The sequence below is a fragment of the Anabrus simplex genome, chromosome 8, assembly GCF_040414725.1.
Source record: "Anabrus simplex isolate iqAnaSimp1 chromosome 8, ASM4041472v1, whole genome shotgun sequence".
In the NCBI taxonomy this organism is placed as follows: Eukaryota; Metazoa; Arthropoda; class Insecta; order Orthoptera; family Tettigoniidae; genus Anabrus; species Anabrus simplex.
Genome location: NC_090272.1, coordinates 33,982,501 through 34,007,326, shown reverse-complemented (window position 1 = coordinate 34,007,326; position 24,826 = coordinate 33,982,501). Strand labels below are relative to the sequence as shown.

General features: G+C 38.6%; 1 pseudogene; it reads right to left on the bottom strand.

The window, feature by feature from the left end:
* Positions 1-11,578: 11,578 nt before the first annotated feature.
* LOC137501895 (uncharacterized) overlaps positions 11,579-24,826 on the bottom strand; it is a 142,756-nt pseudogene continuing 129,508 nt past the window's right edge.

Here is a 24,826-nt window from a genome sequence, read left to right as displayed (position 1 = left end):
GAAAAACGTAAATATTCTCGAAGCGTATACCATTTACAGAAGTAATAAGTGTAAGTAAAAGATTTGTTTTCCCGCATCCCGATGGGTCTGATACAATACATCGAACAGTAAAAGGAAACAACGTTCCATTACGTTTTCTTGTAGTTGTACTAGAACTAGGTAAGAGATGTGGCACAATGTCGCTAACAGGTAGTGTGTCTTGTTGCTTTATAATCTTCATGATAGCTGAATCATAAAGTAGGCAATAGTAATATATATATATATATATATTAAACGAAACAAGAGGTAACGGTTAGTTTATGATTTGCTCTTGACAAGTAAAGTCGTGCACAGCATGGTGAAACAACGATATCCAAACGACATGAAGAAGAAGAAGAAAGCAAAAACTGTTGGATGGAAAGATGTTATAAAGGCTGCACAAAAAGCTATTCGAGGGGAATTCAATCCTCGTGTAGCTATTACTAAAGCATTATGCGCAGCAAGAGCGAGAATTTCTCCAAAGTGCAGAGCAATATTTAGTAAACGTGGACGAATTATTCCTGTACCAAAACGAGGAGGATTTCTTCCAGCGCTGTTTGCTGGCCTAGCAGCTTTAGGGTTATTGCTGGGTGGTGCTAATGCTGTACGAAGAACTGTTAAAGCTGTAGAAGAAGCGAAACAACAGTTGAAAGAGAGTGAACGTCATAACAAGACGTTGGAGGCAATTGCATTACGAGGCAAAGGTGTGCACATGAAGCTAGCACCATACAAAAAAGGGCTCGGTATCTACATTTCTCCAAAAAACGTCTACTGAATGCACTGCCACATCGAGCTCTAACGCATGATGAAGTTTTACGTTTGCTAAACAAGTAGGAATTCATTATTTTCGAGGTGTGTATATGCGCGATCAACTACCAGCACACCCATGTGAACGTGAATGTGCCGTAATTAACTTGGACGACAGTCGCGGACCTGGAACTCATTACGTTGCTTCTGTAAAATGTAAATCTCAAGTATGGTATTTTGATAGCTATGGAGACTTACCTCCTCCCTTTGAGCTCATACGTCATTTCGGAAGCAGTGCAAACATTGTTAACAATAAAAACCGTGTGCAAAAATTTAATACACGCATGTGAGTACGATTATGTCTTATGTTCTTATATCAAACCCAGACAGTAGAGGAAGAGCATTAGTGTCTACGTGATGACTAACAGTGAAAGAACGTTTGCTGTACGCGGAGAAGGACCAGAAACGACCGTCAATTTGAATCCAGCGATCGAACCTGGCTATCAGCCACATAGTCTTGGACTAGTATCGTTTGAAAGTTACAATAAAATCTATAATGTGCGTGATGGTGTGAACAAGTTCTATTACGATGAGTATGTGCTAACGCTACCTTCAGGTAATTATTCAGTAGACAGCATTCATGACTATATTGAAAGTACGTTAATTGGACAGTTTGGAGAAGATAGTTTTAGTAATCATAATTACAAGTTCTCAATCACTGTAAGCAGCATTACACATAAATGTGTTATTGAATCATCATTTAAGATTGACTTCAAATCACAACCTGATTCGATTGGACCATTGCTTGCATTTTCATCAAGGGAGCTCCTACCGAACGTACGTTATGAGTCTGATCAACCTATAACACTCTTCGATGATTATCATGTGAACATTAATTGTAATATTATTACAGACTTGAATAGTAATATACAACATTCGCACGTCCTGCACGACTTTATTATTACAGAGGAAAGTGGATTTACTATTCGTGAGAAACCAGCAGTATTCCTTTATCATCCTGCGTGTGTAAAACACATTAGTAACATCACACATAGGCTTGTAAATAAACATAATCAGCTTATTCATATAGATCGGCATGCGTACGTAGCTTACAAACTTCATCTTAAACCAGTATGAAAAACATCTAAAAACACGGTGTATATTCCGAAGACATACTACATTCTGCGAAGACTCATCGAGTTAACAGATATCCATAAGCAGATTCTCCAAGATTTAGGTTACACGCTACTACAACAGAATGGAGGAAATGCTAAACATTACGAATACAGTAGAAACTCGTGAAGGTGTAGTACGAAGTGAGCTTCATTCCTATCAACCTTTTATGTTTGAACTAAATAACAATGATGAAATTCATGTTATTATTAATCAGCAAGATGTATACATCTTACCACATGGAAACTACCTCTGTATTGAAGGACGAAGAGATAAGTCGGTTGGAAGTGGACCAAGCACATCGCAACTAAACAACCATGCCCTAGCTTGTCTATTTTCTTAAGCGCGATATGAAGTAAATAATGTTGAAATAGATCGAACGAAGTATGTTGGTATTACAAGTGCAATGAAACTCTACCCTTCTTTCTTTGATGAAAAATCTTTTGCGGATGGCAGGATGGTGTCCAAAAGCTACTAACAACTGGATGATTAATGAGGATGGAACTTTTACGGGTAGGTTATCACTGAAACATATTTTTGGATTCGCAGAAGACTTTACATGTATTATAAACAACGCAAAACAAGAGCTTATTCTGATCCGTGATCGAAGTGATTACAATTCTCTTAAAGCAGCAGAAACACCAGTGGAATCGAAAATTACACTTCATCGTATATTGTGGAGGATTCCACATGTAACCTTATCTCATCGTGAAAAACTTCGATTGCTCAAGATTGTAGAAAATGATGCACCATTACCTATACTTTTTCGAAGTTGAGAACTGCATGAATATCCTGTGTTATCACCTACAAACAAGCATTGCTGGGCTGTTAAAAATCACGTTTTACTGAGAATCCCTTGTATATTATTTCTGGATTTCAAACCAATCGTAAATTCAATCTCGAAAAAGATAGCTCACTGTCTGATCACTGTAAATTAAGACATGTTAGAGTATATTTCAACAACGGAATTACGTATCCCTATGAAAACATAGACATTAACTTTGAGAAAAATAAATTTAGGATGCTCTATAACATGTTTTCAATTCCAATCTTCGTATTATCAGAAATAAAATCGTCCGCTATTTCCACCTCAAGAATTTAAAAATAAAGCACCGATTGTAGTTACAGACTGCTCTTATCATAAAGAATCTATAAAAGAATCTCCAGTTGATATTCGTTTAGAATTTGAAACATCTGAAAACATTCCTGCTAACACAGCAGCCTATTGTCTTATTATTCATATAAGTGATGTTACTTACCATCCGCTAACGAATATTGTTACGAGACTAAAAATAAGGATAGCTCTTTATCATCAACATAGGTGTATGCTTCGACATCGTACGCTATGGAACAAAACTGTAAATGTGCATGTTGTTTGCATGCCCATACGCAACATCTTATTTATCTTACACGAGTAAGTGAGGCTACTAAGATGTTCTATAAACATAGAACCTCGATGCCAAAACATCTTATTCAATACTTACCGCCAGGATTTTTATCTACGTGCGCTGTCTCTTACGTACATAATTCTTCGGGCATCCTTCCTCTACACAGTAGGATGTCGATCGATGTAGCTTTATGCAGAACCTGTCAACGCCATTACAAGCATCGAGGAGAAAATGGTGATAATGATTGGGATGGACCAAATCCGAGGATTGAACACTGTACACAGTGTATGAATGAACTTTCTCTAGTACCTCAGGATGATAATGATTCAGAAATAACAACAAGGTAAGAACTGTATGATCTTCTTTGTAAAGTATAACATACTTTGGATAATATATTTCTAAATGTTTTGTTTAATTTGAATGTTGCAGGAGAAATTTTGGAACCATACCGCAAAACTTTGTTAAGAAGCATACCAACCTTGTCAGCAACAAAACGAACACTGTTGTAGTACATTGTAAATAAATATTTGATCGCATTCAAAATGTTGTACTTATTGCAATCCTTACACCTATTTACTCTTAAGAAAACGATCAAGTCTAAACATACACAATGACGTCATCACTGCAGCACGTGCTCACTCTAGCTATCGCGATGCATGTTTAAAATTGTTCGATAAAGCTATGCCTTAACAGAGGAGGAGGAGGCTATAACAGCCGCCCCCATCTTGTGTAGTGGCCTCTAAACGCTAATTAGCGAGGTAGTAGCCGAAAATATAGCAGCACGGTGTTTTGTTGATTAAAGATGGTCGTTTGACAGCTGTCAAAAATCATGTGGGTTTGTTTCCAGACAAGAACGCATAGAATTTTTTCAAATTGCCCTCCACCACATTTCAAAGGTAGTAGCTAAAGATAGCAGCGAGATGCTCTGTTTATTAACGATGGCTGCTGTAAGCTTGTTATCTGTCAAAAAGCACGTAGGTTTGTAAAGCACGTAGAATATTTTAAATTGTCCGCCACCACATTTCAAAAATAATAGCAAAAAGATAGCAGCACCAAGGTAAGCGATGTATAATGGCGGATGACAGCTGTCAGAGTTCGACTCGTTGGCTGAACGGTCAGCGTACTGGCCTTCGGTTCAGAGGGTCCCGGGTTCGATTTCCGGCCGGGTCGTGTTTTTAACCTTAATTGGTTAATTCCAATGGCACGGGGGCTGGGTGTATGTGCTGTCTTCATCATCATTTCATCCTCATCACGACGCGCAGGTCACCTACGGGTGTCGAATAGAAAGACCTGCACCTGGCGAGCCGAAGATGTCTTCGGACACTCCCGGCACTAAAAGCCATACGCCATTTCATTTACAGCTGTCAGAAAAGCGCGTGGCTTTGTTTGCTCTGTTAATTAAGGATGGCGGAAAACAGCTATCATTTGGAAATTGCCGCTGCCACATTTCAAAGGTAGCAGCCAAAGATGGCAGCACGGTGCTCTGTTGATTAAAGATGGCTGCTGTCAAATATATTTTTATATTATCCGCCACCACATTTCAAAGGTAGTAGCTAATGATGGCAGCACTGAGGTTTGCGATGCAGGATGGTGGATGACAGCTGTCAAAATGCACGAGGATTTTAAATTACCCGCAGTACCGTAAAGATAGCAGCACTAATGTAAGCGATGCAAGATGGCGGATAACAATTGTCACGTGGAAATTGCCGCTACCACAATTCAAAAGTAGTAGCTAAAGATAGCAGCACGGTGCTCTGTTGATTAAAGAAGGTTGCTGTCAAAAAGCATGTAGAATTTTTCAAATTGCCCGGCACCACATTTCAAAGGTAAGTGGCTAAGGAGAGCAGCACTATGGTTAGCGATGCAAGATGGCGGATAACAGCTGTCAGAAAAGCACGGGGAAATTGCCCGCCACCACTTTTCAAAGGTAGTAGCTAAAGATAGCTGCACGGTGCTCTGTTAATTAAAGATGGCTGCTGTCAAAGAAGCACGTGGAATTTTTCAAATTTCCGCCACCACATTTCAAAGGTAGTAGCAAAAGAGTGCAGCACTGAGGTTTGTGATGCAAGATGGCGGATGAGAGCTGTCAAAAATGCACGTGGATTTTATATTGCCCGCCACCACCACGATAAGGTTTAGTACCAAAAAGAGGGCAGCACTGAGGTTAGCGATGAGTTGTTGTTGTTGAGGTTTTGTGCCCTTAAGATAGCAGCACTGAGGTTAGCGATGCAAGATGGCGGATGGCAGCTGTCAAAAAAGCACGTGGCTTTGTTTACAAATTCATATCTCGCGCTAGTGAGCTTTAGTGCCTTAAAGATGACAGTACTGAGGTTTAGGCCCGTCAAGATGGCAGCACTGAGGTTAGCGATGCGTTGTTGTTTAAAGATGGCGGATGACAGCTGTCAAAAAGCACGTGGCTTTGTTTACAAATTCAAATCTCGCGCCAAATTTCAAATCTCCCGCCAAAATTCAAATTTCTCGCGGGAGGCGGAGGCCTCTCCCGAGAGCCGGAGGCGGAGTTGGCGGCCGAACTCTCCATATATACTACTATCATTGGCTTCAAAACTAAGGGAGGTTACATCATTGTCCCCACTGTTCGACTTGAAAGCCATAAGTCACAGCCCTCAGATGTCAACCTCGAGAAGATGAATATTTACCTACCAACAATTCCTTACTACAGGGAGACGGTGCGACGTAAAGCCCTTAGCAAAAAAAATACAGGGAGAAGTACCAGCTAGAGGAAATCGACATAGTGGGTCTGATGGTGGAGCGAAGAAGACAATTCCCGTTTTCCCCGCCAATTTTAGAAGTAGATGTCTCTGCCAATTACAACGTTAGTGGAGACTGCCGTCATGGCCTTAAGGGGTACATTGATAATTCTAAGAAACCATTGTTACAATTAGGTTACTATCAAAATTTTCCAAGAATATTTATTAAACTTCTAAAAATGAATTGAAAAATATACTTTGTCGCAAGGTAGCCTCTGCATGAGAGGAAGTATTTCACAAAATAAAGTAAAAAGTTACCAATTCGAGAAATTTCCAACTTCTTTGAAATTATTCAAGAAAATAGTTGGTAAATAATTGATACGTTATCTGCCACCTGGAAGACAGTCCTAAATTCAGATCATTGATTGATTGATTGATTGATTAATTGATTGATTGGTTGATTAATTGATTGATTGATTGATTGATTGATTGATTGATTGATTGATTGATTGATTGATTGATTGATTGATTGATTGATTGATTGATTGATTGATTGATTGATTGATTGATTGATTGATGAAACTGTCACTCTTTAGAACACATCAGATTATACGTCAGGTCTGTTTTATTAAAATGTAATCCTACATTGCCTATTTCCTGGACCAAACTAGTTCATTGAAAATACTTATATTTTGAATTTTCCATATATTATCTAAATGCCGGCCCCGTGGTGTAGGGGTAGCGTGCCTGCCTCTTACCCGGAGGCTCCGAGTTCGATTCCCAGCCCGGTCAGGGAGTTTTACCTGGATCTGAGAGCTGGTTCGAGATCCAATCTGCCTATGTGATTACGAATGTGGGGCCATCTGACGGTGAGATGGCGACCCACGTCTAGAAAATCAAGATTAACGGCCGAGAGGATTCGTCGTGCTGACCACACGACACCTCATAATCTGTAGGCTTCGGGATGAGCAGCGGTCGGTTTGTAGGCCAAGGTCCTTCGGGGCTGTTGCGTCATGTTGTTTGGTTTGGTTTTTGCTTATCTATATATAGGATATTTCTAGATAATATTTGTGCTATTGCCCAAAGTAAAACATTCTGTTCGTTATTGTTGACAAATTAACAATTCAATACGACAATCAGAAGGTTATGTATCACAGGCATGTTTACATTCAACCGATCCGTCGGCCATGATGATTTAGTAGTAAAGTCTGATACTATTTTGGATGGTCTTGGTTCATCCATGAGACTCCGCACTGCATGTAGGCCAGGTGAAAATTTCTTCATAAAAGCCGTTGTGTTTTTCTGGGATATCTTCTATTTTTGAAATTGATAGGCACTCTGCTGTCATAAGCTTGACACAATGGAAGTTCAACCACTCTTTATGGAACTGGTAACATTAAATCAATTGTGTACTGTAGTATACCATCAATGTATCTTGAAAAATGACCTGTCCAGGGTAGTCACGAAAGTATTCAAACATATTGAACAACGTAGGTTGAAGCATGACTCTCTTGTCACTTTTTTGTTCCATTTGCCACAACAGTTTTTCTGTAAAATTGAGACCACCATTTAGCAACATCCAAAACATCATCACTCTCCGCCATATTCACTAAAATTCTACTATTTTTAGCAGCTGCTACTATAAGTGAAAAGTATTATTTAACAGAATATATCATATCCTCATTACGAATTGATCATTTAATTAATCCAATGTCCCCATCACACGCATTAAACGAGGGGCTTCTGAGAGGGAAGTGATAACACTTCTCGAAAATGATTTAATACTATTCAAAATAAAAGAACATACATCATTTCCCCCTTCTTTCCAACTCCTCCGTAATAAACATACATGGCAGTGACCAGCTCCAATATTGTGAATGTTGAATATGCAACCCGATGAGGAAAAAAACAGGAATGATAATCAAAACCCATAAATAGCACCAAATGAGCACAATAAGCAAAATACTTACCATCAAGCAGCAGGAGCATTAAATATACTAGCGTGGAGGGCACAGAACATGAAGGAAAAGGGAAGGATCATAACTAGCTACTTGAGGTGTTGCCAGGTCAATATTACTAACTACTAAATGACAGTAAAATTAAATTTCAATAAATTGAACTTTACTTAAAAATTAGGAAAATAAAAATTTATGAATGGAAACTGAAGATCAAATAAGTAAATTTTAAATATCCTCTTTGAATTATGGACTAAAATCAATTTTTGAAGCAATAAAAATATGAGTGCGCACTCGGATAACAACGTAAAATAATTTTATATAGTAATAAACAAGTAAATAGAAGAACATATACCCCATAAAAGAAAAAAATACTTATTATTTAATACATTAAAATAAGAGACAAGTGTCTATTTTTAAAATAATTAAAATCGTGAATATACACACAGGTTACAACCTACAGCTTGCATTAGAATTAATTAATGACCAATATTAAAAAGGATCCGTGCTTTAGAAAATTAATTACACCACTGACCAGTATTTTTGTAAGCGGGTATACTACAATAAATCTCACTAAACTGAATTTTGTTTCCAGACCCTGTACACAAGGATTTCAATCATCCCAGAAACACGGAATCACATAGAATATTAAAGGCAACGATAGCCAACCAAATATTCCACACGTAAATAATTAAAAGAACACAAGAGAAACTAGCACGAACCCGAATAAAAATATGCCTCAAATAGTTTACAAATTACGAAGGGAAACACTTAAAATTCCACAGAAAACGAACAATGGTACACACGAAGCATGCAGATTCCCAAAACCAAGCCAGCATCCAACTTAAAAACAACGACAAGTCCCACACAAAAGTAGCGTGCCGGAGATAAGATAAAAATATGACACGCAATAATGAAAGAAAGAAAGAAAAGAAAACACAGACGCGAATAATATGAGGAGGGTAACCTAAGTATATTTAAGGAATGGTAGAAACAAATTTCAGTTTCCTACAACCACTCTATTACAATAATATAATTAGAATATTTTGAATTTAACATTTCCTCCAACCAAATATAAATAGAGGATTTAAATGCCGGTTATTAAAATTAAATTTTAATTTTAGGAGGCTCTGGAAAACGGTAATAGCCGAATAAGACCGGAAATAAACCAGCCCATTAAGTACAGTAATTAAACAATGATCCATTACGAAAACAATACTAGCACACAACGTCATTCAAAACATTGATAACAGTCCAACGAATACCATAAATATGAACCAAGAAAAGTAGAAGGAAATCCACGAACGAAATTAATAATAATAATAACTTTAAGAAACAGAAAAGGGTAGCACAACGATAATCTCAGTAAAATACAACGAATGGAATAATTCGCCCGTCATCAGCGCATATACCAAGTTCCAGAATTTTACTTTAATTAATTATGATTTAGATATAGAATTTTACAAAAATCTGGTTACGTTACATTTTAATAGTGTGAGGGTACAATTTGTATCATTAAAATGTCCGATGCAGAAGAAATTCCATGTTAATTTAATGAATAAACGGTGGTCGACATGTCCATAAACTATATGCCTAATTTCAATTACAGTTGCTGAGTAGACACGAAATAATACTAGCAGCGTTGCCAAAAAAATTATATAATAGGTGTCACATACATTCTTCTTCTCCAAATCATCCTGCATTAGAACAGTTTCGAAACAATTAAGGTGATACTTGTACTTACATCTTTGTGTGTCCAATAGTTGCGTAGTTAGCTCATATTGCAAAAGGTACACTCACTCAGATATCCATTACACAATACAAATACGAAAGAACGATGAATAGATACTACATTAGGTATATAATTACACAATAACTAAGGACAACGGCCTAATTCCATGGTTATTAGCCTGGAGTATCAGACTCCATTTCACCAAATCTCAATTGCGTCCTGTACGCCACAATTTCTCCAAATGCATCCATAATGGCGCTCAGCCGGCAACAGACTGGCGTGCAGGCGAGCAAGCCGCGCATCGCTCAGTTAAAAGAAGAAGTGCGCTTGCGCGCTCGAATCAACTGGCTTATTGAGCGAATCAGAGAAATCGAAGGACAGACGTAACAATGGCAAAATATGCATTTTATATAGGCATAGTTCAGGCACATAAATTAACGGCAATTCAAACAATGGCCGAGAATCTTAGATAAGGTCCGCACACACAAATACATACGTCCAACAAATGAGGGTAGCGTAAATTCTTGTCACAGAATACATTAACCAAACCAAAGTTGTCTCAAATAAAGTACGTCTTGCACAGGTATCCCTGAAATTTGCCAAATTTTGCATAAAATCGAAGCAAAGTGATACGATATTGTCACTTTTCCGACATATTTATTTACTCTGTTTTATGCTTGTGAAAAACTTCTTGGCTCTGCGCTTGTGATTCATTAGCTCCCATGCTGCCACCTTTCTAGCACGATCATTTAAATTAGGACTTCTAATTTGAATAAGAAACTCCTCACAAGTTATTCAAGCGTCAATTTGTGGCCTAACTGACGATAAGTTAAGATTGGTACTAAAGTGCTGTATAAAGTACTCGTATTATCTGTAGTATCGGAATATTTCTCCTTATACATCTCATACATTTTCCTGACATTGAGTCAAGGGCGAAGATAATGGTATTCTCGTGAAGAGTAATGGCTACACTGTAGAGAACAAGACTCATTATGATCATATATATGCCATCTATCTGTATCAGCTTCGAGCATACAAATAGAGCGGGCGTTGCCAGCAGAACACGGCGCCAAGATACAAATCAGCTGATGCTGAGCATGTATCGTAATTTGCGCAGGCCATCGCCGTAAAGGGGGCAGATTTTAAGGAGTCATTGTCGACAAACCAGGCTTTTCCCATAAAATTTTAATATATTACAAACATAAAAAACACGTATTTTCGTTGATATGATAAGTGAAGTAAACCAGTCTGAGGGAATATAACAAAAATGGTCATATTTTGCTCAGTTGCAATTGCAGTCAGAGATTTGAAAAGGGGAGTAAAATCAGGGTAACTACACTAAGAGGTAGGCTACTCCGGCGGTTGAAGCTCCCATTGGCTGGAGCGCTATGACGTCACGCAATATGAACGATAGCGAGTTATAGGTGGGCCGGCGTAAGGTTGCACATGACAGCTACGCAAAATGTTGGTCACACTGCAGTGGCGCACGAAGCGATGTTGCCGCCATAGCAACAGCTGATTGCACGACACGTAAGATTTTGGAAACATGAGAGAAATGTTTTTAATGCCATCGCGACGATACACGATACAAATGAAATCGGCCGACAACAATCGCACTTTCAAGACACCGATTAAGTTTACAATGAAATATATCACACAAAATGATAAGAGATAAATCTACTACGAAGTTCTTATTATCCCAATGTTAGAGAATGCGTAAGAAATCGGCAGACAAGAAACTCACTTTAAATACACCAATAAATGTTACGATAATATACACCGGTGCTAACACAAAAGATTTCGAGTAAAATCTATTAAATTTACGAAGATTCAGAAAAGTTATTCTTCTTACCTTGTTTACATTGGTAGAGGTTCTAAACCCTCCAGATCACTGCCATCACTACCGTCGCCTTCGTTGTTGTTGCTGTTGTTGTTGTTGTCGTCGTCGTCGTCATCATCATCGTCGTCGTCATCGTCCAGGCAGATCATCAACTCCTGACAGTCACTGATGATGCCATCTATGGCCATCGCCGAGTTAATTAATGTTGCGACATGGCTAACTTTCTTCCTCGAAGAAGCCGCATTCACTAGAGCAATACCTTCTCGGAACAGTCTTTCCACTTCAGTAATTGTGAAGGATTTGTTATTTGTGCGAACGTAGCGTTTCACATCACTCCATACCAATTCAATAGGGTTGAAGTGACAGTGGTACGGCGGCAACCTAACAACCTCGTGTCCTTGTTCCTTCGCTACCTCATCAACTACGTACGTCGGTGAAACCGGTTTGTTTTGTTTCACCAGTGCATATAAGGCTAATTTAGTCATACCCATATTCGCTGGGATATTTCTTGCCTGCAGCCATTCCACTAACACTTCTTTACGGGCGCTCGAAGTAGGGGTCTTGTCCATTATTACCGAGTGGTAAGGTGCATTGTCCATAACAATTACGGAAGGGCCTTTGAGCTGTTGCAGGAGCTTCTTAAACCAATCTAAAAAGCGAACATGGTCCATATCTTCGTGATAATCACCGGTTTTTTTCGATCGGAACATTAGAAGACCACCTTCCACAAAGCCACTGGATGAACCCGCGTGCGCTATTATTAATCTGGCGCCCTTCCCAGTCGGTTGATTACCGGAGCTTTTAGGACTGTCATCAGTCCAAGATTTATCGATGCACTCCCCAGCATTCACCCACGTCTCATCCAACCATATTACCTCGTGGAGATCCTTACCGACAAGTTTATTTAAAAAAATACTCCTAGCCATCACGATGTGCGACTTTTCAAGCAACAGTTTTCTTCCGTTCAGTTTTTGTATCTGAAACCTAAGGCTCGCAATACCGATTTTAAGGAAGTTTTACCCCCGGAGAAAAGATTTTTCTGTTTAAGGGAGACTATTAATTTTGCCACCACAGGATATTCCTTCCTGCTGTAATAATCGTACACGTGTCTACGTATTGCATCAGCCTGGAAAGAATCAATTCCTGTAACAGGAGATGGCTTAAATCGTTTCTTTCCTGGCGTGCTAAGAAACAAGTCCCCACTCTCAGCCCTGTTTCCGCCACTGCTAGGTTCCCCAGTCCATTTTTCCTTCAGTTCCTGGAGGAGAACACCTTTCTGTACCACAGTGCGCTTTGAAAGCCCTAATGTTTGACTTGTACGTTCCACGACTTGATCTGCAGGAACAGAGGGACAACCATGCAAACGTACGAATTCCCTCTCCCTCTCGTAAAACTCGCGAGTTCTCCGCACTAATTCACATGCCTGACTATTAAGGGGCACTACTCGGCGCAAAGGATTATCACTTCGCGATTCATCTTATTGTCGTTTCCGTGACATCGCACTGCACTAGTTACAAAAAAAAATCACAGTTATCTCTCAAAAAACACCACTTTCATCAACGCGCGAACCACTCCTGACCATGTGCTAGCAACGACAGACAAGCGGCAACACTTCAATACGGAAGTCAAGGTAGTTATAGATGGCACCAATATACTAGCCATATTGCCAACAACAACCAAATGAAAATAGTTCATCTTTATTTTGCAGCTCGCTTAAACATTACAATTTTTAAAAAATGCTCATGTTTTTGTAAGTATATAAAAGGTTATACGCACTCTACGGAATTAAATACGAGCTAATATGTATAAAATCGATTAACTGTATCTGACATAAAAAGTAATGGATTGGTCGTTCTGATTGACGGGTGACGTTCTTCAATTATTTTTTGTAGTAATGCCAACATGAACTATAACTGTCAAGTGCAACCTTGTAGCGGCCCACCTATAGGTACAAGTCGCAGTACAGCAAGCCTGTCAATTCTCGCGCCTGTGAAACATCTTCCCAATCTTTCATCAAATAATAATCTGATTTAGTCCGATTCGATAAGTAACGGTACTTCCAATGGATTTAAAAACAAGATGAGTGAAAAGCGTTAAATTTCGTCACATGCTGGCAGGTAAAACATCAACTATCAAATGGAATATAATACGATGAGAAGCAAAATATTTCCATGCAACTCAAAATGATTAATTACTTTCCTGATTAAGTAAGTGTTGAGATCAAATGACAGAGGAATGTATGCAACAAATCGACAGCTTTATGGAGTTATATTAAAGTATTAAAGCTTACGTGTCAGGAGACTTAATTAATTGCTGAACCAGCCCAAAGCTTATCCTTCTTATTGGCATATTTTTTCAGTGATAGCTCCTTACCTTTTGAATTAAAATGCCGTATCCTTATAAATGTCTTGGTTCTTACGTATAGACAATTTATTTTGTCATGGAATACTGGACATTTTGACTTAACAATAGAAATAAGAGTTTTCATTACGTTTTTGCCTCTGGATACAGTCTGACCGTGAAACACACCAAATGTAATTTCCAATTGGGCTGTGTTTTTAACCACTCATGACTGGGATGTGTGAAGGCCCCCTTTTGAAATAACCGAGATCCAGTTACATGTCTCATCTCGTGGCAGTCAACAGTTTCCTTTCGAGGCACTAAGAACTTCATCAATCGAGCGACACTTGAAAGCCACATAACCAGCGAGGTATTTTAGGGAATCTTGGGTGACATCCTCCCCTCCTACCGACTAACATGAACTGTCCTCCTTACCAACTCGGTTTCGACGTCCTCGACAAAACTTTCAGTCTCTGAGGACTCGTCAACAATGTCAAAACACAGCTCATTTGTGACAAAGAGTATTAAATATTAAGTTCTCTTCGTACTCGCGTTCCACAATACTTGTTCGTGGGCCATTGAAGTCCGACCGACGTGCTTCCTGATAAAGGAATCGAATTTGCACTTCCCGATAATAACAGCAGCCTAATTCTATTTCTCACTTCGAATCAAATCACTACTGATCTGTATTTAAGGTAGACGCCCAGGTGGCAGATTCCATATCTGTTGTTTTCCTAGCGTTTTCTTAAATGATTGCAAAGAAATTGGAAATTTTCCTATAAACGAATATTTGCCCCAATGTGTCCTCTTGAATTCCAACTTTATCTTCATACTGTGATCTTTCTTATTTTTAAAGACGCCATTCAAACTTATTCGTCTACTGATGTCCGCCCACGCCATCTCTCCACTGACAGCTCGGAACATACCACTTAGTCGAGCAGCTCGTCTCCTTTCCCCCAGGTCTTCCCAGATCAAACTTTGCAATATTTTTGTAACGCTACTCTTTTGTCGGAAATCGCCCAGAACAAATCGAGCTGCTTTTCTTTGGATTTTTTCCAGTTCTTGAACCAAGTAATCCTGGTGAGGGTCCCATACACTGGCACCATAATCTAGTTGGGGTCTTACCAGAGACTTATGTGTCCTCTCCTTTACATCCTTTACATCCTTACTACAACCCCTAAACACCCTCATAACCATGTGCAGAGATTTGTACCCTTTATTTACAATCATATTCATGTGATTGTCCCAATGAAGATCTTTCCTTACATTAAGACCTAGATATTTACAATGATCCACAAAGGGAACTTTCACCCCATCAACGGAGTAATTAAAACTGAGAGAACTTTTCCTATTTGTGAAACTCACAACCTGACTTTTAACCCCGCTTATCATCATGCAATTGCCTACTGTCCATCTCACATCATTTTCGAGGTCATTTTGTAGTTGCTCACAATCTTGTAACTTATCTATTACTCTGTACAGAATAACATCATCTGCAAAAAGCCTTATCTCTGATTCCACTTCTTTACACATATCATTGATATATACAAGAAAATAAGAAGGTCCAGTAATACTGCCTTGAGAAATTCCCCTCTTAATTATTACAGGAACAGATAAAGCTTCGCCTGAATTCTATATTCTAGAAACAGAGCCACGTCACGCTTTTGTCAAGTCCAATTGCACTCATTTTAGCCAGTAGTCTCCCATGATATACCCTATCAAATGCCTTAGATAGGTCAATCGCGATACAGTCCATGTGACCTACTGAATCCAGGATATCTGCTATATCTGGCTGGAATCCTACAAGTTGAGCTTCAGTAGAATAATCTTTCCTAACCCCAAACTGCCGTCTATCAAACCAGTTATTAATTTCCCAAACATGTCTTATATAATCAGAAAGAATGCTATCCCGAAACGTACATACAATGCATGTCAAACTGACTGGCCTGTAATTTTCAGCTTTATGTCTATCACCCTTTCCTTTATACTCAGGGGCTACTGTAACAACTCTCGATTCATATAGTATAGCTCCATCATGTAAACAATAATCAAATAAGTACTTCAAATATGGTACTATATCCCAATATTGTCTTTAATATATCCGTCGAAACCTTATCAATTCCAGCTGCTTTTCTAGTTTTCAACTTATGTATCATACTGCAAATGCCATTGTTGTCATAGGTAAATTTTAATACTTATTTAGTATTAGTCACTTCCTCTATCTGGACATTATTCTTGTAACCAACAATCTTTACATACTGCTGACTGAATACGTCTGTCTTTTGAAGATCCTCGCATACACACTCCAGTTGTTCATTAATTATTCCTGTAATGTCCTCCTTGGAACCTGTTTCTGCCTTAAAGTACCTATACATACCCTTCTATTTTTCACTAAAATTTGTATGGCCGCCAATTACGCTTGCTATCATGTTATCCTTAGCTGACTTATTTGCTAGATATAATTTCCTAGTAAGATCCTTCAACTTCTCCTTACTTCCACAGCCATTTCTAACTTTATTTCTTTCCAACCTGCACCCCTTTCGTGGTCTCCTTACTCCTCTGTTATAATATAGTGGATCTTTACCATTCATTACCAGCTTTAAAGGTACAAACCTATTTTCACATTCCTCAACAATTGCTTTAAAACCATTCCAGAGTCTGTTTACATTTTTATTTACCGTTTTCCAACGATCATAGTTTTTTTTTACCTCCTCATGCCTGTTTTATCAGCCATATGGTACTGCCTAATAGCCCTAATTTTAATATCTTCCTTTCACATTTTAACTACCACAAAAACAGCTTCGTGATCACTAATACCGTCTTTTACTTCGGTTTCTCTATAGAGCTCATATGGTTACACCAGCACCAGATCCAGAATATTCCTCCCTCTAGTTGATTCCAGGCCTTTGCTGGCATGACCTAGTGTTTACAGTGCACTTTGTCTTCTGGTATAGGCTAGAGCAATTTTGTTACTTTCATAGATCTGTCTATGTCTTATCCTCTGTCTTACCCCACTGTCGGCTGCCCTAAAAATGGATTTCCGTGGTTTCCCATTTTCACACTAGGCAAATGTTGGAGCTGTACCTTTATTAAGGCCACGGCCGCTTCCTTCCCATTCTTAGTCCTTCCCTGTCCCATCGTATCCGTAAGACCTATCTGTGTCGGTACGACGTAAAGCAACTAGCAGAAAAATTTGACAATATGAAAGTGACTGAGGTATGAGCGATGCTAGTAACGCCAATTCCTTATGCAGCCAGTCCCTGCTATGAATCGTGTGAAAATGTTGCTCATAGGGTCGGTTGATGCATTTCAGTGGGTTTGGCAGACTGATATGTTATAGCAACTCTGGCTCGGTGAGGAAAGCAATGGGAAACTACCTCACTCCTCATTTCCATAGTACGCCTCTTCAGTGATGCCCAGGCCATCTATGATAGCTGATGGCAGAGCTGTTGAGGATCCCATCCGAGGAAGCGCTGACGGACTGAACATACAACATAGTTGGTTCCATCACTTTCTGAATCAGATGCCATTCCCATATTATTTTATTTGCCATTTGGTTTTCATGCTTCTTGTCGTTCGCATTACCTTCCCAATCGATATTTGGAAAATTGCGATCACCCGTTACAATATTTTCCTTTCCTTATCGTTTCCCACATAGCTGATTATCTTATCAAATAATTCTGAATCAGCGTCTGCACTACCATTTCCCGGTCTGTACGCTCCAAAGACATCAAGTTGCCTATTATCTTTAGAGAAGAGCCTTACCCCTAGAATTTCATGTTTGTCAACTTTAACTTTTTGCAGCTTACAAATTCTTCTTTCACCAGAATGAATACTCCCCCTCCTACCATTTCTATCCTATCTCTACGATACACCCTCCAGTTTCGTGAGAAAATTTCTGCATCTATTATATCATTTCTCAGCCATTATTCAACTCCTATTACATTACCTGGAAAGTATACATCTATTCAATTACTTAATTCTATTCCTTTCTTTATAATACTTCTACAGTTGATCACTAATATTTTTATGTCATCCCTACTTGATTTCCAGTTCCCTGTTCCCTTAACACCGCTCCCTAGGCCACCCCGTTTCCCTGAACGTACCTCCCTATAACCCTTCTAAACAAATTTCCTAACTTATGTGTAACACTGCTGTTTAAGTGAAGGCCATCTGAGCAGATCCCTACCTAGAAAGCTCGCTCCAAGTTTCTCATATATCCACTCCATAGTCTCATTTAAATCCCCAATCGCCTTCCACTCAGTATCCCTGCTAAACAGTATTCCACTGATAAAAATCTCCGCTCCCTTAAACTACCCCGTGCTGCATTTACCAGGTCCCACACATTCCCAACTATGTTGGTACTTTTGCCTGCGTGTCTTACGTTGTTATTACCAACGTAAAACACTTCCACCTTCTCCTTTCCCTCCTCCTTCTCTTCTACTTTCCTCAACATCTGCCTTAACCTAATTCCTGGATAGCACTCTACCCCGGTACCCTTTCCTCCACACACTTTCCTCCGTTTGCACAAAAATACACACGAATATAACAAGATGCTATCTGTTATCCAACCATATCTGCACTACAATTTCCAACTGAAATGTGGCTGTGTGGTTATTACAGATGGTGGATTACTATTATTATCCCTACTCCGCGGGACGGAGAATAAAAGTGTCCTTAAATGCTGGAAAATATGACGTTGTTTACAATAATTTCTCAAAAGTATTTCTGTCTAAATTACGCCAGGGTCTTAAATTGCAATTATTGGGATGTAGGAACTTGATTATTAGCTAACTGCTCGTAAATACTGAAAGATCGAGGGTATGAAATATAAATTACTGATGCTTTAGCTGCCTACTCAGAACTACAAATGATCCGAATACAAGAATCTGCTGATTTTTATTTATATTATCTTGATACACTACACCCTTTGTTCACGACTGTAGCCAACAATGCCAATGCTAATATTTGAATACGAAGAGGGACAATAATCAATAACAACAGGACTTTTTTAATATTTCGCCAGTGAAATACTGTATATTCTGTTGAAATCCTTTCTTTAAACAAAATTTAAACAGTATCGCGTTATTTAAAGTTATTGCCTTCATATGTGGAACCGTTGGACTTCTATTTGAAAGAGCCTATCAGTGTCTGCACTAATAGACTACAGCCGCTGCTGAAGTTACGTCTCTTTTTGATATCCCGTCTTTGTAAGTATTTTATCAACAAACCTACTGATATTTTAATATTAATATTAAAAAGAAAGAGATATTTCTTCGTTCACGCAGTCCTAAATTACAGGTTGTAATCTAGCGAACACCTACGGAACCACTCAGTGTGAAAATAGTAAATAAATACCACTAATGGCAGATTACTACAAACAAACACTAAACGTCAATATTTGTGGAACTAAATGTATCACACACACACAAAATTTGCTAAATTTCCACAACTATTAACTACTTTATTACTGAGATAATACAGAGCTCTTGGAACAGCCAACCACTCGCTAGCGCATCCAACAGTGGAATGGAGTTGAGTTGTTATACGAGAGAAAAAGTTCTCGAATTTGCACTTCCCGAAAATAACAGCAGCCTGATTCTATTTCTCACTTCAATTGCAGTTGGGTTGTTATAAAAAGCTTCCAACCCACGAACACGAGAGAAAAAGTTCTCCAAACAATCCTGGTTTAGGCACGATGTTAGTATGTAAGAAATACACTACCCTTTTAAATTCTCAAAAAGTCCGAGTAAGGACTTAATTGAAATTACGCATCCCTCCTGGAAAGGTGGTGGACTGTTTCTTTTGCCAACACAGATATAGTATATTTCACAGTTTCGAATGTAGATAATGACATAAGTGATCATAACATCCTTATCACAGATACTGCATGGCCACGTAAGAGAACCTATCTCCAAAAGAACACTTTGACTTTCTCCTTAAAATGCAGGGATAAAATTAATTTAAATAACACTGATTTTCTGCCAGAGAATGCAAGACATTCTGCCCAGGAAATTAAGATGAATCTCATGTACAACTCCCTTATTACTCAAATCCATAAAACACAAATAGAGGCAATCACCATGCCATAAAGCAGAAAAACGCATTCAAAATAGATATGGCAACTCCTAGGATAACATCTGAATTGATAAAACTCGTTAAGCGACGGAACACCATTCACTCTAAACTTTGACATAGTACAACACTCTCTCAAAATCTTGAAATCCTAGGAAAAATACACATAGAGTTGTTTGAATTTCGTTGACATAGTTTTAGAATACATCTTTATGGCTTGGTTATAACAAAGAATTTACCGAAATGAATCATTACATATCATTTCATTGTTGGGTTTCATTATAAAAATTATTAACATCATTGTTCCAAAAATAAAGTTGCCCTGTGTTAACCTGTACACATTAAATTAAAATTTATTATATAATATCAAATCAAATTCAATTCAATTAAATCCAATTAAATTAAATGTTATAAAAATTAAATCCAACTAAATCAAATCAATTTAAATTAAATCAAATTAAATAATTATTTTTGCTCAATCATCCCTATAATTTATTACTGGCAACCGAACATGGACTAAACGAGTATATCTGATCTAATTTACTGGCATGGGTATACCAACCAAAAATTCAATCTTATAAACAAAAACAACCAGCTGTCTAATTACTATATTCCACCAACAAGGAAATCGTACATTAACAAAATCATACTAATAATAGATCTGTAGCGAAGGGCCCTATGGAATGTAAACAAACACAATCCCCCCAAAATGTAAAACTGCACTGTCTTTATTGCAGTGGGAATGGAACTCCTGCCTCAAAGACATGACAGCCACATGGAACTGAGTGCACACTCAATAAATCACAACCACAAAACATAATTTGTGTTGTTAAATAAACATACAAGTAATATAAATCACACATGTAAACAAATAAATCCAGGATGACAACCATCAGTGAAAAGTCCAAGTCCAATGACTCGGTCGAGAATCGAAGCGATGTCCCTCAAGACATCCAATTACAGCATACCTGAAATGCCCAAACTTCTAACCAAAATGATATTCAGATGAAATTAAATATTCGGATACACTTGTGCTGTGTTTTTACTTAATCAACTGCAACTGTATAAAATGACATCTTAATTAATCTTCAAGTACCCTATCTCAACACGATATAATCTTTCACATCCAGGTTCAGTCACTAGGAGGCTCGTAACTTGAGAGTAAACATATGTCTTTCAACGCTCTCTTTGGCGTAACACACATGTCAGCATCCCTCTAGCTATCTCCATAACAAGGCAAGTACATATTCAGTCTCCTTCAAAATTCCTTCTAATCTGACCTCTCTCGGGTTCTCTAACAACATCCACTGGTTCAAATGTCATGAGGATTAACATAATATTCCTCAAAACCTATGATCTACAATGCACAATTTCTTGCCTTCTATTATAAGTTTCATAATATCTCATCTCATATTTCTCACTTACTTCCTTCCCCTCACTGCCGTTCTGATGTTTAAAATATATCATATCTCAACAAGTTCCTGAATAAACACAATAAAGGAATGTCAAAAAACATGAACTACCTCACAGCACAAATCTTTGTCCCAACCAAAATCCAGTCATTTATCCTCGTACGAAGAATTTAAATGTAAAATCTAATATTCACTGATAGTCACTGTTTCGAGTCCGTGGCATAACACTGATGGGTCTTTTTCGAAGAACAAGATACACATGCCACATGCCATACAATTAACATACGTCCACAAACTACTTTAAATATAAATAATACCATCTAATCTTTATCCCCCTTACATTAACACACGCTGATATATCATTAGAAGAAGTTTATTTCAACTTTCAACACCCGCTCAAGAATATAGGTACAATAACTACTTCACCCTACCAGCAATCCGAGTACACAGCCAGCAGACCCAAATTGAGTACAGACAGTTTATTGCTACTGTTCTATTCCCAATCGCTAAACTAATTCACAGTACCCAAGAAGAATCCAAATGTATACATGTCATTCCAAACAACCCAGCTGATAATCATGTATTTGAAAGAACCTTTAACAACAGCTAAATAGTATTCAGATTGTAAACTAACCACCATCCTCCCCACCATCCACCAAACCCATCGCAGTTTTCATCCACATTGAAGTTGAAGAAAAAGAAGGACCAGAAGAAGAAACTCAAGATGCTGAAGAAGACAAACATCCCTTCGAACGCCCCTTCCACTACACTAAGAAAAACACACCATTCCAATATTCCCCAAAAGTATTTTCCTACTCATAGTGCTTACAAACCCTGGACCCGTCCAACTCATCCGACAATCAGTAATTACTGCCATTCAACCAATAGTTGGTCACCATATCGCAATCACTGAGGAAACTCACAATAAACATATAATCACAACCCCGTTGCGCAATAAGTCTATACCCATCATCCTCAATGCACTTCAACACATCGGTATCCACACACCCATTTAAATAAACCCTGTCCTAAACTCAACCAACCAAAGTGATCTCTCTCCTGCAGCTACTCCTATACATCCAAGCACGGAAACTGGTATTCAGACCACTCCTCAAACCACAGGCACCCCTCAGGTCACTCTCCATAAATCAACTCGAACCAAGTACTACCAAACCCAAACAACTAAAACCCTTCACATGATCACTTAACCACTCCTCTTACCTCAGACACCGCATCCCAAACTGACCCACCACCACCACCACCCCCGCCACCACCTAGTTCACCAATCATTTTACCCTCGCCCTCACACCCCTACCGCCCTCTACCAGCGCAGCACAAACACAAACTGAAATCTGGATTGAAGCTGAATTATCCCCGGAAACAGCTAAGGATTTGACCATGCAAAGTACAAGCACACAGACTAGGAGAAGGCGTGCCAACCCTCCTCCTGAGTCATGACCACAGATAACACAGGAAACATACCCACGAACTCGAACCCAGGCACTTCCCCATTCCACCCTAGTAACGCAATGCTTCAATTGCCTGAAGCTTTATCTTTCTGCTACAAATTGCTCAGAAGCTATCCGCTGCAACAGATGCGGTGCTTCACAACACCACACTGTCTGTACGGTACCTAGGTACAAGGCGAAGTGCGCGAACTGCTGCGGTTGTCACGCAGCTTCATATCCTGTCTGCCCTTATTTCAAACAGGCAATAAAGAAGCACTACAGACTTCAACGACACTCACAAACACACTCATCCTCCGTACCTCCTAAACATCAAGGTCTCACCTCCTTCGAACCCAGTCCCTCCATCCGGTCAACTCAAGATACCTACAACCTCCTCCAACTTCTACTCCTACTTACGAACCTGAATAGATAAAACCCAGTCCCACATATCACCACATATTAACATAAGCCCTGTCCACGACACCCCCTCCCCCCCCCCGGCACTCCTGCCAAGTCATAACACCATTAAAAATTCTCAATTCCTAAAATAATAACATCTAAACCAAAAGCACTAGAACTTACGGAAACCGAGGGGAGAGCACTGCAAACTCACAAATGCCGATATATTATGGTGTTCCTTCAAATTAACACCCGCAAATATTTATACCACAGTAAATTAGCGCAAAATCTGCGGTATCGACCCAGCTTCAGTAAAAGAAACAATGGGCGTGGTCAGTACCTGGATGCGTGACCAAACAGGTCTACCACATACCGCCAGCCAAATACTCTAAATAACTCTGCCAGCCACACTAACGAATACTAAAGGTTCTGCATCCATATAACCAAAAATAAGAACATTAAATCATTAAAATCACTCAATCACAAATATACAGACACATAAATAACCTTCTAATCTACCTATCTCACGCTAAACCAAATCGACTTTACTTCTAAAATACAATGCCATCCTTAACTATTCTTACTTCATATTACCGTGCATTTTTACATTTTACAGATAGACCGGGTTAGGAGCATTTTAATGCACCGGTACTGGTAATGAATGAATTCAAAACCCCCCTGCGGGTGAGGCATAAATATATTATGGATCAAGAATAAATTCCTAAAATTGACACTATACTCTAAAATAATATACAAAATATAAACACCACCAAGGCATTAGTAGCACAAAATAACTTAATCTAATCTAGCTGACCTTTGATACATAATTTACTGAAATAAAGTTAAATAGTACAGGAAAGAAATGACTATGTACAAATTTATCTTTCATCTGGAAGTGATTGTTTATAGATTAAATAAAATCAGATGTACTCATCGTTGTCCGCGTACCCCTAGTACACACATCAGGACTACCCCTCTTGATTAAAATCATACTTCCTGGTTAATGCATATTTATATTCACAAGCAGCCAGGATATTTTAATTTAATTTATACATGATTACAAGAGTCTTATTCACCTTTTACAATCATTTCTTCTATATTCCAACCTTCCTTCGCAGTGTTATTATATTGGCAGTAATGCAACCATAGCAATTTTTCCCCGGTAGATATATTTAGCTCTGTTACATCTCGTTCTCAAGTTTCTCTACCAAATGGAAAATTCCAGTGCCATCAGTGATTCAACATCCGCCAATCCTTTTCACGTGTAACTCTGAAGACATGATTCAGCCAGCCAGATTTCCACATACGTCCTGCCTCAATACGAACTATTCTTTCCCATATTTTTTGTTCTCATAACATCTGATTCATATGCCAATAACATGACCGATTGGATTCACTACCTCGCCATTGATACCGCCATGGATCAAGAAGACGCGGTACATTGCCCTAAAGAATTTTTAAATTATTTGAATCTTTGTGGGCTACCCCCATATTTATTGAACTAGACTTCAAGTTAAATATCTTAGAAACAATAGTATAGTTGCTATAGTTTCGATTCGGCCAGCAGTTGGCCAAACGTTACTCTCACTCG